This window comes from Pteropus vampyrus, unplaced genomic scaffold (assembly GCF_000151845.1).
Source record: "Pteropus vampyrus isolate Shadow unplaced genomic scaffold, Pvam_2.0 Scaffold284, whole genome shotgun sequence".
NCBI lineage: Eukaryota > Metazoa > Chordata > Mammalia > Chiroptera > Pteropodidae > Pteropus > Pteropus vampyrus.
This window is the reverse complement of record NW_011889065.1, coordinates 1,277,901-1,294,492: the sequence shown is the minus strand read 5'-3', so window position 1 is coordinate 1,294,492 and position 16,592 is coordinate 1,277,901.

The following is a 16,592-nucleotide window of genomic DNA, read 5'->3' as shown; positions in this document are numbered from 1 at the left end:
TCATTTAAGGATGCTATTTCTTTTTTTTATTTTCTGTTTGAATAATCTGTCCATATCCAACAGTGGGGTGTTTAGGTCCCCTACTATATAGTGTTCTGGTCTGTTTCTCCTCTTAGTTCTATTAGTAATTGTTTTATATATATTGGGGCTCCCTGCCTGGGAGCATAGATATTAATAGGTGTTAAGTGTTCTTGGTTCATGATTCCATTTATCATTATGAAGTGTCCCTCAGTTTCTTTCTTTATCTTTTTTATTTTGAAATCTATTTCATCCAGTATTAGTACTGCTACTCTCACTTTTCTCTAAATGCCATTTTCTTGAAATATTATTTGCCACCCTTTCCCTTTGTGTCTATATTTGTCTTTGGAACTGAGATGTGTCGCCTGGAGGCAGCATATGTTTGGGTTTTGTTTTTTGATCCAATCTGTAACTCTGTGCCTTTTAATTGGTGAGTTCACTCCATTTACATTTAGGTTGATTATTAAATATGAGGTTTTCTTATGACCATTTTATCTTTTGCTTTGTGGTAGTACAGTGTTTCCATTGCTTCCTTGTCTTTGCATGTGTGTGTGTTTGTTTATTTATTTATTTATTTATTTACTTACTTACTTACTTACTCACTCACTTATTTACTTATTATTTTGGTTTTGTGGGTTTTCCCTCTGGTCTTTCTTGTTTTATGTTATATACTTCAGTTCTGAATCTTTGGTGTGTGTTTACCATTACAAATATATAAAAGATAGTTTTATATATATATATATATATATATATATATATATATATATATATATATATATATATATAGTCGTCCATTTTCTTCTGCGTGTGCCTTATCTCCATTCCCCTTTGCAAATTTAGATGTTTGAATCCTCCCCTTTTCTGTCATTGTTGTCTTAATTTGTCCCTATGTATGCTGAACGTTCATTACTATCTTGCTATAACAAATCTCTTCTTATTGTTTAAGCTTATAGTGCCCTGTTCTTAGTAAGGGTTGTGTGCCTCTGCTTCTATCTGCCTGCTAGTCACCTTACTCCTAATTATGTGTTCGTGTTGTCGTTGTTGTTGTTGTTGTTGTTTTGTCATTTTGTTTTAGGCGAACTGACCCTTTTCAGTATTTCCGATAATGCAGGCCTCATAGTGGAGAATTCCCTCAATTATTGTATTTCTGGAAAGGTCTTTATTTCTCCTTCATATCTAAAGGACAGCTTAGCTGAATACATTATTCTTGGCTGGTAGTTCCTTTCATTTAATAGTTTGCATATTCGATTCCACTCCTCTCTGACTTGTAAGGTTTGTGCTGAGAAGTCTGAAGATAATCTAATGGGTTTTCTCTTAATGATTACTGTCTTCTTTTCCCTGGCTGCCCTGAGAATTTGTTCTTTGTTGTTGATTTTTGATTATTTTAATGCAATGTGTCTTGGTGAAAACCTTTTTGGGTTGAGATAATTGGGTGTTCTGTTGACTTCCTGAACTCCAATCTCCAGCTCATTCCTTAGATTTGGGAATTTTCGTTAACTATTTGTCTGAAAATGCTTTCTAACCCCTGCTCTTTTTCCTCCCCTTTGAGAATGACCATTATTCATATGTTTCCTCTCCTGATGCTATCAGTTAGTTCTTGCATTTCTACTTCATTATTTTTCATTCTTCAATTTTTCTTGTCTTCTGATTTATTTTTAATTTCTGTCTTCAATATCACTGATCCTTCCTCCATTCAGTCGACTCTATTTCCCAAGCTTGCTATTTCATTTTTCATCTCTTCCAGTGTGTTTTATTTCTGGAAATTCTGTTTGCCTCTTTTTGATGGTTTCTCCTTGCTAAAGAACTCATCCTGCTCATCTAGTTCTTTTTTCAATTCTTGAATTTGTTCTTATGACTCTTTTCGGATCTCATTGAGTTTTTCAGAAGTACCATCCTGAATGCTGTCATTTAAGTCACATATTTCTATGTCTGTAAGCTTTTTCTTCTGGAAATTTTTCTCTTTTTTTCTGAACTGCCTTGTCATCGTGGTTGTTCATGATGTTTAATGAACCATTTCTCCGCCTGGGCATTAATGGAAATGAATTCTGCTTTTTTTCTCCAGAAAGATTTATTATATAAAGTTCTCTCTTTAACCTGTTGCAAAGAAGGTGTTTTTCTTTTGGTTTCCTGTAGGTGACACCTAAGTCTCTTGGCTCCCTGCTTTATATAAAGTCTTAATAATGCCTATTTTCCTCTTATAGATATTTAATCTTGCTCGCTGCCCTCAATATCCGGGCCTGTCAGTATTAGCGACAGTTTCTGTTGCATTTGCTTAGATTCCCCTGGGGTTCTGCAGTGTTCAGTCTCGGCGAATGTGGAGGGAAGGGGCCATCTGGGTTGGGGATATGGGCTGCGGCTCAGCCTCACGTTTTGCAAACATGGTTGGTAAAAATCAACTGCTGTTTCTCTGCCATTCCCCCTTCTCTCCTTTCTGCCCCAATGCCTGGGAACTGCTGCTGGTGGCATGGAGCTCACAGCTATCCCAGGCAGGGCTGTTCAAGGAACTCGCTGCACCTTCTCCCCTCTTACTCCTCCTACAGGGAGCTCTGTCTGTGAGAGGTAGCTTCTTTGTTTCTCCCAGTCCACCACCCAACACCCGGGGTTTGGATCTGTGGTAGCTCTTATGCACAGATCCCACACTCAGACATGTTAGTGTGCAGTTGGGTGTTTTTTGTTGAGTTTTACATGTTCAGCTGATTGTTGTTTCAAGGGGAAAGATCTAGGGATGTCTCTCACTCTGCCATGTTTCTGCTCCTATTATCTCTCTTCTTTTCTTATCCATTCCACTAACCTATATCTTTGATTGGAACATTTAATCAATTTACTTCTAAAAGGATTAGTGATAGGTACATAGTTATTTCCATTTCTTTATTGATTTTTGTGTTGTTGTCCCACTTTTCTTTGTAAAGAAATACCTTTAACTTTTTTGTTTTTGTATTACTGGCTTATTGTTGATGAATTCTTTTAGCTTTTTATTTTCTAGGATGCTCTTTACCTTATTTTAAATTTCAATTGATAATCTTTTTGGGTAGAGTCATCTTGGTTCCTTGTCTTTGTTATCCATCACTTTGAATATTTCATTCCAATCCTTTCTGGCCTGGGAAATTTATTTTGTAAAGCCAGCTGACATTTTTATAAAAGTCTCTTTGTGTATAACTAGCTGCATTTCTCTTGCTGCTTTTTTGAATCTCTCTTTGTCTTTAAACTTTGCCTTGTTAATTATGATGTGTCTTGGTGTGGGTCTTTTTAGGTCACCTTGTTTGAGACTTTCTTTCTTTGCTGGACTTGTATGTCTATTTTTTTTTTTTACCAGGTCAGGGACATTTCATACATTATTTTTTTCTAATATTTTTTTCAATCTCTTGCTTTCTTCTTCTGGTACCCATTTGATGCCAATGTTTTTTACAATTTATGTTATCCCAAAGGTCTCTGAAACTGTATTCTTTTTTTTTTTTTTTTTAATTCTTCTTTCTTTTTGCTGTTCCAATTGGGTCTTTTCTGCTTTCTTTTCTTTCTAATAGCTGATTCGATTCTCTGCTTTACCTAATCTTCTATTAATTCTTTCTAGTGTATTCTTCATTTCAGTTATTGTAGTCTTCATTTCTAACTGGTTCTTTTTGGTGGTTTGTCTGTTCCTTTTAATGTTTACGATCTCTTTGTTGAAGTTCTCACTGAACTCTTCTTTTCTTCTCTTAAGTTCAGTGAGTGTCCTTATAACCAGTGCTTTGACATTGTATGTGGTTGGTTGCTTGCCTTCATTTCATTTAGTTCTTTTTCCTGAGTTTTCTTCTGTTCTTTCATTTAGGACATGCTTCTTTGATTTCGCATTTTGACTGCTTCTCTATATTTGTTTCTAACATTGGATAGGGCTGCTATGTCTCTCAATCTTAGCCTGGTGGCTTTACGTAGTAGGTGTCCTCTGGGGCTCAGTGGTACAGTCTCCCTGATCATCTGATCCAGTGCTTCTGGAATGTCCTTTGTGTGATTATGTGTGCATTCCTGTTGTAGTGAGCCTTGATTGTTTTGGGCACATCAATGACTGGGAATGGCTCTCATGGTGAGTGCTCATGAGGATTGGCCATTCCCACAGGGTATGAGCTGTTGTGTTAAGGTTGACCCCATGGAGTGGGGTTTGCCCCAGCATGTTTGTGTGCCTGTTGAGACAACTTTTTGAGTGTGCGATTTGTAAGGATAGTTGGATGGTGTTCTGTTGAGGTCTAACACCAGTTTCCATGTCTGTTTTGGAGCCCCTTTTGAGGAGCTCCCATGCAGGCCAATGTCAGCCGTTGCCTGTGACCATCCCAGAGCTACTTAGTAGGAGCTACAAAGTTGCTGTCTGTGCTGGACATGGCGGCATGTGAGAGAGGCTGCACTGTAAACCCTTTCTATCAGTCCCAAATATGGCCTATTCTTTAATATTTCATCATAGAAGTTTTGTTCAGTCAGTCTTCAGATGGTTCTCCAGGTGACTGTTCCATAATTTAGTTACATTTTTAATTACAGTCATGAGAGGAGGCAATCACAGCATTTACCTATTCCACTATTTTGATCAGAACCCTACCCCTCGTTCTTATTATGATTGCAAGACACACCTAAGCAATATGTTAAGAAACTTTGAAGAACAACATTTAGAACATGTGACTACATAAATTCTAGAGGGGATATGGTTTGTATGAGGGACATGCAGCCATGTCTCAGACAGAGAGGAAGCATAGACTTGGCTCTCTGCTTTTATTAGCTTTTATTAGTGATGTGGGTAAATCTCAAATCCTAGTGCTGTATGAAAAGGGTAAGTTACAGAAAGATGCATGAAATGTGATATTATTTTTATCATTATGCACAATTTAAACATGTAAAACTGCTACATATTATTTATAGATACAGCATATGTAGTAAAATGGGTTTACTACATATGCTGTAGTAATAACCTATAAACCTGGGGGTTTATAGGTCACTCTTTATTCATGATTTTTAAGCATAAGACCAGGAATTAAGGCACAAGAAGAGAAAAAAAAGAGTGTCTTTCAAGTAGTTATCTAGGCTACCTAGGACTTTCTAAAAGGGAAACTTCAGGGGTGGGCGTGGCCTGATTTTATATATAGTTGTTTTGCTACTAGCTGTGTTATACAACTGGCAATATGTTTATTCAAGATGGATGTCTTTAAAATGAATTCCTCAGCAATCAAAAGCTTAATGTCAGGCACGTACATTACAATCATTATATTATGATTAAAAAGCTAAATGTCAAGCACTTATACAACATAAGTTTACACTCAAGGAAAAAGAAAAACAACAAACTTAAAACAAAGTTGTCATAAGGAATGCAATAATAAATATCAGAACATAAACAAATAAGAGAGTAGAAAAACAATAAAAAACGAGCAAAACTAATGATTGTTTTTTAAAAAATAAAATTGACAAAACTTTAACTAGACTAAGAAAAAAAGAAGACTCAAATCCAAAATGAGAGAGGAGATATCATCACTGATGACACTAAAATTAAAAGGATAGTAAGAGACCACTATGGAGAATTTACGCCAATGAACTGGGTAACTTAGAAGAAATGGATAAATTACTAGAAACATACAACCTACAAAGAGTAACTCATAAAGAAATAGAAAATCTGAACAGACTTACTATAACTAGTAAGGAGATTGAATCAGTAATTAAATTCTTAGGACAGTTAAAGAAAAATTGATGCCAATATTTGTCAAATTCTTCTTAAAAATTGAAGAAGAGTTTACACTTCCAAATGCATTTTATGAGGCCAGCATTATCCTGCTACCAAAGCCAGACTGAGATACCAAAGAAAAGAAAACTACAGGATAATATCTATGATAAATATAAATATGAAAATTCTCGACAAAATAGTAGCAAAATGAATTCAACAACACATTAAAAAGATTATGCACCATGACCAAGTGGAATTTATCACTAAGATACAAGACTAGTTTGACATATAAAAGTCAATTAATGTGATACATGACAGTAACAGAATAAATAATAAGAATTACCTGATCATCTCAATAAATGCAGAAAAAAATACTTGACTAAATTTCATACACTTTCATGATTAAAAAAAAAAAAACTCTCAATAAACTAAGAATAAAAGGAAATTACCTCAGCACAATACAGGTCACATATAAAAAGCCAATAGTAACATCATACTTATTAATAAAACCTGAAAGAAAGCTTTTCCTTCAAAATCAGAAACAAAGCAAGGATAACTTCTCTTACCACTTTTGTTCAATACAGAACTGGAAGTCCCAGTTAGAGGACTTCGTTAAAAAAATAATAATAATAAAAAGCATTCAAATCACAAAAGAAGTAGTAAAACTGTCCCTGTTTCTAAATGACATAATTTTATGTGTAGAAAACCTTGAAGGCTACACACACACACACACACACACACACACACACACATACACACACCCCATTAGAACTAATAATCAAATTCGGTAAAATTGCAAGATACAAAATCAACATCACAAAACCAGTTAGGTCTTATACACTTACAACAAGCTATCTGGGAAAAAAATAATAATTCCATGTATAATAGCACCCAAAAGAGTAAAATACTTAGGATAAACTTAAATAATATGTTAAAAAACTTGTACACTGAATACAACAGAACACTGAGGAAAGTAATTAAAAAAGACATGAATCTTTAAAGGTATCCATCTCATTTTAATAAATTGGAAGACGTAATGTTATTAAAATGACCACATTACCCAATGTCACCTACATATTCAATGCCATCCCTATCATCTCAATAGTATATATTTTTTAAACACTAAAATTCATAAGGAACCACAAAAGACCCTTCATAGGCAAAACAATCTTGAAGAAAAACAAAGTTGGAAGCATTTTATATCCTGATTACAGAATATATTGCAAAGGTATAGCAATTAAAACAGTATGGTTCTGGCATAAAGGTAGAGATAGATGAATGAAATAGAGTATGAAATCTAAAAATTCATTCATGCAATCAAATCAACTAATTGTCAAAAAGGGTGCCAAGACTACACAATGGGAAAAGGATATTCTCTACGACAAATAGTGCTAGGAAAACTGCATAACCACATGCAAAAGACTAAAATTAAATTCTTACACTATGCATAAAAATAAACTCAAAGAGTTAAAGACTTACATGTAAAACATTTTTTAGATGTCAAATATAAACTGAATATTTCTAGAATATGTTTCATGAGAAGTTCAGTAAGAAAGAATATAGATAAGTGGAGAAGAGGCGATATTCAAATATATAATGGTCAATAATATTTATGATGAAAATCACAAATCAGTCCTAAAAAGGATAAATAAAATTTAATTAACACTTATACAATTTCTAACAAAGTTGCAGGATGTGTAGACTTAGAGAAAATTTTAGAAACAAAACATTAAAAAGATAGGTTGCCTAAAAAGAAATAATTAAATTGACTAAAAACTTTATTTAACAACTACTATAAACCAAGATTACAATGGAATATCTCAAGGGATATGAAAAGTTGTCAGTTGAGAATTATATATCCAGCTAAAATAGCATTAAAAATTGTGAGTGAAATAAGACAACATGGATAAACACAGATATTTAACAATTAACAAACTTTACTGAAATAACTAATAAAAATGTACTTGTAAAATGATAAAATTGAAGCACATTAACTAAATATCATTTAAAGGGAGATTACATAAACTTCACTTTGTTCATTCATGTGATTACTATGCAGAGCTACAAATAGTGATGTGGGTAAATCTCAAATCCTAGTGCTGTATGAAAAGGGTAAGTTACAGAAAGATACATGAAATGTGATATTATTTTTATCATTATGCACAATTTAAACATGTAAAATTGCTACATATCATTTATAGATACAGCATATGTAGTAAAATGATTTTATAAATCAGAACCAATGATCACCAATAGGAAGAAAGAAAAATGGCATTGGGAAGAGGTACATAGAAAACTTGAAATAAATTATTAATGATTTACTTCCTGAAAACACTCTAAAATATGTCAGAATATTAAGATGAAATAGAGATTATTTATATTTTCACATATTTTATTGATTTCTCTCTGTATTTTTCTCTGTTATTGACATATACATAAATATAGGACTGTGGAGAATTCAAACATAGCCCTTCCACATAAGCAGAAGACAAGAGGACTGCTTCATCAGCAGTCCCAAGAAGGACAGTGAACAAAGAGTTCTCTGGGCTGTGCTTGCTCTGAAGGACTTTTTCCTCTGTTCCTATGGACATTATCTGCTCCTTCGGCTATTCTCGCAGACACTGTCTTCCCGCTACGCTCACAGATGCGGCTAGGCAGCTATCCTCCCGAATGCTAGCTAGGCAGCACATTCTGTATCATGAGTAATAAATGGCATATTTCACTCCTCTGGTCCTCCTGGTGTTTTTTTGTTTGTTTGTTTGTTTGTTTGTTTTGAATATCCAAAGCCCAGATGCAGGTTCCTGGCCTGGAGCCCCTGCATTACAATTGGCATAGTTAGAAAGATGTTCTAGAAAATACCCTGGTCCAGCAACCTAAGGTATGAACATGCCTGGGGGAACTCTGCTACAGACACTCCTGAGTCCTCCAGGGGAAATCCTGAGTCAGATGGGGGGAATCCCAAGAATACCAGGAGGAATCCTGATGCCAGGGGAATCCTGGGTGTGAGTCAGCTGAGGAGAATCTCGATGCTGGGCTGAATCTCTGGGTGGACCTTTGAATCCATATTGTTGGAGGCGGCCCACTCAGGGAATGAGGGGACACCTCTAATATATCTATAGATCTCTTACAGATTTTACTGAAAGTGTTCTTTAAAAAAGAAGAAGGATCTGTGGGCCATGTGAGCCTCAGCAGAATGACCCCTCTTGCAGGCACTGCATGAGGGTATTACTAAACAGTTGTAAGCCGAAGAGAGGGTTAAAACTCTGGAAGAGGAAGTAAAGTTAGAAAGAGACATGTGAGTCCACAGGCCGATAATAAGGATATTCTGGGGTGACAGAACAGACTAACAAGCAGTTGCAGGACCTAGCTTGCTGCTTTGTGAGAATGCGGGGGCAAAAGTTAATAACTCTCATATAGGCAGTAATTGCAGCTGAATGGAACCCCAGTAAGTGGGACCCCACAGCAGAAAGTGAATTGGAGTCAGGTGAAGAAGTTGGGGTGTCCTTCCAAAAAGAGGCTGCAGGTGTGTCTCAGGCTTACTCGATTATAGTCCAAAAATTAAAGACTCAACAGAAACGCCCAGAGGAGCAGGACCCAAGGAACCTGCCTCTTCCCTTGAAATATCTACACACCTCTGCCTAGGCATATAAATTGGCAGAGCTGGTAGAACTGGCTGCCAAATTACACTAGAAAGGATCAGAGTCCATCATAGTTTGGCTACTCTGCCTCTGGGACATAGGCTGATGGTGTAATGCTGTCTGGGGGATGAATTAACCTAAATAGTCTCTGTCACCACCCACCCCCTTCCTTGCACCAGTGCATACATAGGACAATCCAATATGCAGAAAACATACCACTGTTGAATTGGTTCATGGTGGGTTGCCGCCCAGCATGGCCAAATGATGGGTATCTGCCAATGGACCAGCCATGCTGGACATCTACGCTTGAGCTGCATATGTTCCTCAGGGAGATGAGAATGAAACATGCTATATATAATGAGCCATTTTAGGGACCTGATGTGGTGTCATTTATTGCCAGGATGCAGGACCGCATCATCCAAATGATCCCGCTAGCTTATTATGAAAATTTTGTTTCTGTCCTGTCCACTCTAGTAGGGAGAACAATCCAGGTGGCAACAAAGGCTGTTGCTGATTTGGTGGAAATTGAACTAGACAGACAAAATCAAGAGGTCTGGCAGGTCTAGGGGGAAGAGAGGTGGTCCATTATAAATACACGGGTGGAGGGTAAAGGCGGCCTGGTAAAGGCGGCCAGAAAGCAGCTGTGGACAGATCTAATAAAGGCTGGAATTGATCCAAAAAAAATGATAAGCGGACTAATGCGATGTTGGTGGCCCTCTGACGGCAGCTGAAACTGGAAGAAAATTTTCAACTAATGCCAGACTGATGTATCACTGTCTGCACCCTAGACGAACCCCCAAATGGAGGACCCATCTAGCCTCAGGCGCTTGCCAAGATGAACTGTTGCAGGACCAGGACCCATTCTAAATAGACTTGTTGCCAGCCTATCTGGAGGAAAACCCCAGAGGACCCTTGTTTGACTAGGGGCATGGCCAAAGTCTCTGGCAATGGGGAGAGGTGCCACAGGAGAACGAAGGCTTCATGTAGAAATTGCCATCTACTGGTCTCCCACAATGTCCAAGGTATGTTAGCCTTAGTTGATATGGGGGCCAAATGCACCCTGGACATTCATGGTAACCCTGAAAAGTTTCAGAGGTCTCTTTATACAGTTGATGGGTATGGAGGAGAGTCTGTCCAGGTAAGACAAGTGGTCCTCCCCTTGGCTATTGGAAGACTCCCTCTCACAGACATATAAGGTTCATATCTTCCCGGTGCCCGAATATATCCTGGTGATAGATGTGCTTTCCAAGCAGTGTTTGCAGACAACTGTGGGTGAATTCCAGCTGAAGATTCGTATGGTAAAAGCTGTCCTCCTAGGTCATGCATGCCAGCCCCCTGTGGTCCTCCCAGTGTCATGATGAGTGGTAGCCATGATGAAGTATTGGCTACCCAAGGGCATAAGAAAATAGAAGAAACAATCCAAAAACTGGCCAAAGTGGAAATTATCTGTATAGTACACGGTCTTTACAATGCCACTGTGTGGCCAGTGCATAAGACAGATGACTCCTAGCTCATTACTTTAGATTATAGAAAACTAAATAAAGTGTCATTACCATTATGGACACTTCGAGCATGGAACTGGGAACTTACCACTTTATGCTAGATTGGGCTTATGTATTTTTCTCCATAGACATTCACCTGGACAATTAGAATCAATTTGCTTTTACTTGGGAGGGACAACAATAGACCTTCACTGTCCTACCAATGGGGTGTCTCCATAGCCCCACTATCTGCCACAGCTTTGTGGCTGAGGACTTAACATGTTGAACTAAACCCTCCACCATACAATAGTACCATTATATTGATGATATCATGCTAACCTCTGATTCTCTTTCAGACTTGTAGTAAGCTGCCTCAACGTTGGTAATACATCTGCAGAGGAAAGGATGGACCATCAACGAAAGCAAGTTGCAAGGCCCTGTCTTGTCTGTCAAATTCTTAGGGTTTGTCTTGTTGGGTAAGACAAAGGTGATGTCTGCAGAAGTGATAGATAAGATTCAAGCTTTCCCTCTATCCACTACAGTTAAACAACTGCAGGAGTTTTTAGGTCTCTTGGGATATTGGAGAGATTTTATCCCACTCTTAACACAGCTGGTATGTCCTTTTATCTTCTGATTTACAAGGGGACCACCTGAGACTGGCGGGGGAAACAACAGACAGCCATCACAACCGCCAAGCAAGAAGTGGGGATGGTACAAGCACTAGGAATCATTGATCACACATGCTGGGTGAATTAGATGTACATATCACCCCAGATGGCTATGCCTGGTGGCTCTGGAAATGGCAGGAATGGACACATGTCCCCACCGGGTTTTGGTCCCATCTCTGGAAAGGCACATTGAACAACAAGTCAATGCCCCCAAGGTCTTAACCGAGCCCAACAAAGTGGTGGTGAAGATCACCTATCCCATCACAGTGTGGGTTCATGATGTGGCCACCACATCCAAAAGTTCCACAGCCCAATGCTCCACCCTAATGAAATGTAATGCATACCTGCTACAATGCAGCAAGCTCTTTACTAGTCCATTGAGCCATGAACTACAGTAGCTTCTGGGGCCAGTACTCTACCAAGCTCTGGCCACTGCCAGGCCTATTCCGAACATGTGGAATCCACTATTCAAGAGGGAAAACCTCCTATTCTGGAAGACCCCTAATATATCAATGGCTCTTGCAGGTGCCTGCCACCCATATGGCAAGCCATTGCCTATAGCTAGTGACAAACAGCATATGAATGAATGAAAGAACAGGACACAGTAGCCAATAGGCTGAGTCATGTGCTATGTTGCTTGTCGTAGCCAATGAGAAGGACACTCTGACCATCTGCACTGCTAGCTGAGGAGTGTACCATGGGCTGACTTTGTGGCTACCCTGGTGGCAGGCTGATAACTGACAAGTAGTCCAGCAGACCCCCTGGGGCCAATATATGTGGCAGGACATTCATCACCTTAGTCAGCATAAGACGATCATGTTATATCATGTGAATGGACACCAACCTTTGCAATGATCAAACAATGCAGCAACAGAGGAGATGGCCCACATACGATGGTTGAAGGAGGTCCCTGCAGAAAACACCATAGGTTGGCTACACCTAAGATGAAACATGCAAGCCAACAAACCCTTTGGGAAGTGGTGAAGGCATGGGCCCTCCCCCTCCACTATGCTGTTGTTGTTGGGGCCTACCAGTTCTGTCCAATCTGCACAGAAAGACAGCCTCACGGGTTGCCCCAAATGGCTGGAAGCCTCTGAAAGGGAGAAACTCCCCTGATCTGGTGGCAATTAGATTACATCGAACCCTTGCCTATGTCAGAAAGAGCTTGGTCATAAGGAACCTGGTACGCCTTTGCCTGCATTGACACAACAACAAGGATTATGCAGGCATACCTCTTCAAAAATGCCAACCAGCAAGTCACTATTTGTGGTCTGAAACAGTTGTGTGTTTTCTATGGTACACCAGAAGTGATTGAAAGTGACCAAGGAACTAATTTCACTGGACACCAAGTGTAACAGTGGGCGGAAGACATGAGCATCGACTGGCACTTCCACCTGCCCTATAATCCCATGGGTGCAGATTCACTGAATGCTATGATGGCCTTCTGAAGCGATCCCTGAAAACTGACGCTCATTCATGAGCAAGTTGATCTGCCCACCTATTTGACACCCTTCGGGTTATGAATGAATGACCATGAGCTCAACCAGGATCATCTCTCAGACTCCTCATGAGGCCCTGGGCTACTCCAGTATACCTACAGATCTGGACCACGGATTCCACCATACGCCCTGGAGTGGGTCACCAAAACAACCTGCTCTTGCCAGCCTCCCAGGACATACCTCTGGGCAAAACAATCTTGAGTTGCCCTTGGACAGCACAGATAGGACCCTGATAGTGTTCTCTGGTGGCTCCCTGGACAAGGGCTTAATCTTACAACCGGAGGTCACCACCTTTTGGCCCTTGTGTCTTATTTATCATAACCCACATACACAAACTATTGTGAAGGGCACATACATTGCCTCCCTTTAACAGATATAAACTCCTCCACTACAGGTAACCTCCCTGGATGTCTGGGGGCCAGGATCGGAGCGGGCTTGGTATACCCATCTGGGACAAGTTACTATTATTCTTCTAACCGAGGACCGGCATGTGTCCTCTTGGATGGACAGGACCTACCTCTCTTAGTATCCCTTAAATATTTGTCGTATCATCCTTAATCTTGTTGCAGGCAACACCTTTCCGCAATGGGCTGGTATGAGAGCAGCAGCTACAAGCAACCACTCAACGTGTTGGGTTTACACTGAATTTCCAACAACGATGTCAACTCGCCTCCCCTGGTGGATAGACTCAGCTAATGCCTCCACCTGGGATTGTTTTTGCACCTGGAACAGCATGGATGAAACATTCCATTCTACTCAACAGCATGTGCACACCCTGGTCCAGGAGTGGGGCAATCGCTCCTGAAACTGGTTGAGTTACTCTGCTTGGGATGGAGTAGGATGGCTGATGGCCCTCCAAGAAGAGGTCCACAGGCCTGCCTCCCTGTGCATTGAAAGACAAAATGGGATGAGAAATTCTACCTGTCACTCCCTGGGGTGGTTATCCAAATCCTTCTGTCATAATAGCACTATGTTGACAGCTAATGATGGATGGGGCAAGCAGAAGGCCTCACACACCATAGGAGTCTTTCTTGTCCCCTGGGGGACACTCTGGGCCTGCAGTGTGCATGACTGGCCATATCTTCCCCACAACTGGACTGACCGATGTATGTGGTTCATCCCTACATTTCTGAATGACTACTTTATACTCTGTCTGACAAACCCCACAACTGGGACACTTTTAAGGCTCGGCTTCAAGTAGAACATACCAATTAGTGGTCCTACCTTCTTGCACTGTTTGTTCCCCCCACCAATACACAATACAATCTTTACACAAACATCTATTCATGCCCTCATTAATCATACTGTCACAGCTTTGGATTCTACTCAATAGACCATCTCCCTTCTTAATGATGAGGTATCTCAGATGAGGAAGTTGGTACTCCAAACTGTGTGGCATTGAATATGCTTACTACTGCCTAGAACGGGGCGGGGGGCACTTGTTTTGTTATCCATACTGAGTGTTGAGAGTACATTCTTAACAACTCCCATAATGTTACTCAAGCCCTTGGAGCCCTAGCCAGAGAAACCTCATGTATTGCAACACTAGAAGCAGACCCCCTCACCACCTAGTGGGCCTTGCTAGGCTGTGAGGCCGTTACCTGGTAGTGGGACTGCTTGGCCTATGTATACTATTGCTAGTGTTAAGATGTAGTTTTTTTTTATTGTATTTGCAGTATATGGATGCAATGTGCAAATGTTCTGGCCACCTGTCCAGAATAACTGATGCAAAAAGCGTGAGGTGGAAGAGCTATGTCGATTGGAGTGTGGGGTTAATTCGAAAATAGCCCTTCATGTATGCAGAAGACAAGAGGACTGCTTGGTCAGCAGCCCCAAGAGGGACAGTGAACAAAGAGTTCTCCAGGCTGTGCTTGCTCCCAAGTACATTTTCCACTGTTACCATGGGCACTATCTGCCCCTTTGGCCATTCCCACAGACATTATTTGCCCACTCAGCTCATGGACGCAGCTGATCTGCCTTCTCAAATGTTAGCTAGGCTACATGTTCTGTTCCTATTTGCCAGGGAAAGCACTTGTTCCCCTTGATGTGGTAATCCCCTCCCTTCTGCTTACAAATAAAACGTTGCCTGTTCTTGTCTGGATGCCTCTTCCTGCAGCTCCAACTGACCAGGTGCCAAAACTTTGTTGTATTGTGAGTAATAAATGTCATGTCTCACTCCTCTGGTCCTTTTAGTGTTTTTTTTTTTTTTTTTCAGAATATCCAAAGCCCAGATGCAGGTTCCTGACCTGCAGCTCCTGTGTTACAAGGACTTAATTTTAAACAATAATAACAAATACAAATCTCGAAGAAGAAACATCCAATCTGGGAATAACAGAGAGATGTTTTAAAGTATTGTATTGTATACTGGGAATAACAGAGAGATGTTCTAAAGTATTGTATTGTATACTTTCAAAGGATAATTAAATGCATTGATTAATATGAAAATGAGTTCTTATAACAAGTAATTTTTTTTATATAATCTCTACTCTGCAACTTTTCTAAGATAGTAATATGTATGTATATACTTATAAGTGTTATTTTCTGTTCTAATGGAAAGAAAGTTTGCATTTATACAAATATCTACTTTTTAAAAACTTTTTTTTTTTATGAACAGCTACTTTTGATCTACAAAAAAAGTTTCATGAGAAAATAAACCAAAGAAATACCACTGTCAACTGCCTAGAGGCTATTTTTGGTGAAGGCTGTCTTGAAGTCATGGCCCATCCAAAACAGATTACTTAATTTTAATGTCTACAATCATTTCTCAATTTGTTCACATTGTCCATGGAGACAGGGTTTTCAGTAAAGAAACTCAATGTGATTGATTTTAAAATCAATTCCCTCTTGACTTTCACATGGCCAGAAATTTTCCTCTTCATGCAGTTGCACCTTCATTTTTGGAAAACTTGAAACATAATATTTACGAAAATTTAGATTCTAGAATATATTTTAAATTGCATTTTCTCAATTAAAAAATAACAATTAAACATTAGAATTTATGATAAAAAGAAAGATTGCTGATTCAAAAAGATTACTTACTGATAAAAGAAAAAATTACTAATAAAACCATAAAAATGAAGAAATAGGCTAATGAAGAATCTACTACAGGCTGCCTAAATTAATGGTGCATAGCCTTTTTTTTCTTTTCACTTGTTCTCCAAGATTTTTATTTCTGCCCCTTTCTTTTTATTCTGTCCTCTCGAATCTTCAACATTTAGAGTGGATGTGCATGGAAGTAGTCTGTATTGAGTATTACCAGAATAATTCTGGTAACCATTCGTCTTTTCCACCACTATAACTGTAAGTCTAAATCTAATAGAATGTCATACTTTATTCACCAAACAAGCTGGAGTATGCAGTAAAGACACTATCTGATCTACTCTATTAACTCTTAGAAAATATAGTATATACATAAAGTATGCAATCTACTAAAGTTAACCTCACATTTGTTTTCCTCTATTATGACTCAATGATGGCTACTACACTATTTGTACTTGTTTTATAAAAATAACAGGGTCACAAAAATAATATAAATGTTCTTTAATATTTTACTATTAAAATAATAGCATTTGCTAATATAATAAATTATTTCTATTTTGCAGTGCTAGCATATAACT